This window comes from Lissotriton vulgaris, unplaced genomic scaffold (genome assembly GCF_964263255.1).
Source record: "Lissotriton vulgaris unplaced genomic scaffold, aLisVul1.2 SCAFFOLD_13454, whole genome shotgun sequence".
NCBI lineage: Eukaryota > Metazoa > Chordata > Amphibia > Caudata > Salamandridae > Lissotriton > Lissotriton vulgaris.
Genome location: NW_028246171.1, coordinates 5,001 through 6,463, shown reverse-complemented (window position 1 = coordinate 6,463; position 1,463 = coordinate 5,001).

The following is a 1,463-nucleotide window of genomic DNA, read 5'->3' as shown; positions in this document are numbered from 1 at the left end:
CGTTGCGGGCGACCAGATGGCCGAGGCGAGAGGGGCGACCAGATGGCCAGGACCGAAATGACACCGATCTGACTGCCCCGGGCCCGTAGGGCTCAGGAGCTGCGGGGCCCCTGGGTCCGGGGCTCCGGGGCTGCAGGGCTCGGGGGCAGCAGGGCTCCGGGGCTGCGGGGCTGCCGGGACCATGACCCATGGCCCCCCGTCCCGGGCTCTTCCAAACGGCGTGGGCTGGAGGAGGGAGCCCCCGGACGCCTCGGAGGTGTTGCCCGGGGCACATCCCATCTGGTCCCGGGGAGGGTGCCTGGGCATACCCTTGCCCCTAGTAATCCGGAGGAAAATTACCCTTCTTTCTTGTAATCCGTGCACGCGAGGTGACAGAGGGGACCCAGGGCGCAAACGTGCCCGACCTCCTGGAGCCCTGGCTAGGGTCCGGGAGGCGAATGGCACCTCATCGGGACTTCCAGGGAAGCCTGGCCATCTGGTCGCCCCCATAGGAAAGCATTGCGGGAGACCAGATGGCCGAGGTGATCCTGGAGACCAGATGGCCGCGACCGAAATGACGCCCATTCTGCCTGCCCCGGGCCTGTAGGGCTCCGGGGCTGCAGGGCTCCGGGGCTCCGGGGCTCCGGGGCTCCGGGGCTCCGGGGCTCCGGGGCTCCGGGGCTCCGGGGCTGCTGGGCTCCGGGGCTGCTGGGCTCCGGGGCTCCGGGGCTGCTGGGCTCCGGGGCTCCGGGGCTGCTGGGCTCCAAGGCTCGGGGGCTGCAGGGCTCCGGGGCAGCAGGGCTCCGGGGCTCCGGGGTTGCAGGGCCCGGGACCCATGGAGCCCGTCTCAGGCTCTTCCAGACGCTGCGGGTCGGAGGAGGGAGCCCCGGACACCTGGGAGGTGTTGCCCGGGGCACATCCCATCTGGTCCCTGGCAGGGGACCTCCAGCACAGGGAGGGTGCCTGGGCATACCCTTCGCCCCTAGTAATCCGGAGGAAAACTACCCTCCTTTCTTGTAATCCGTGCACGCGAGGTGACAGAAGGGAACCAGGGCGCAAACGTGCCCGACCTCCTGGAGCCCTTGCTGGGGTCCGGGAGGCGAATGGCACCTCATCGGGACTTCCAGGAAAGTCCGGCCATCTAGTCGCCCCCCTAGGAAAGCATTGCGGGAGACCAGATGGCCGAGGCGATCCTGGAGACCAGATGGCCGGGACCGAAATGACGCCCAATCTGCCTGCCCCGGGCCTGTAGGGCTCGGGAGCTGCAGGGCTCGACGGCTGCAGGGCTCCGTTGCTCCAGGGCTGCAGGGCTCCAGGGCTGCAGGGCTCCGGGGCTCCGGGGCTCCGGGGCTCCAGGGCTCCAGGGCTCCGGGGCTGCTGGGCTCCAGGGCTCGGGGGCTACAGGGCTCCAGGGCAGCAGGGCTCCGGGGTTGCAGGGCCCGGGACCCATGGAGCCTGTCCCGGGCTCTTCCCCACGCCGCGGG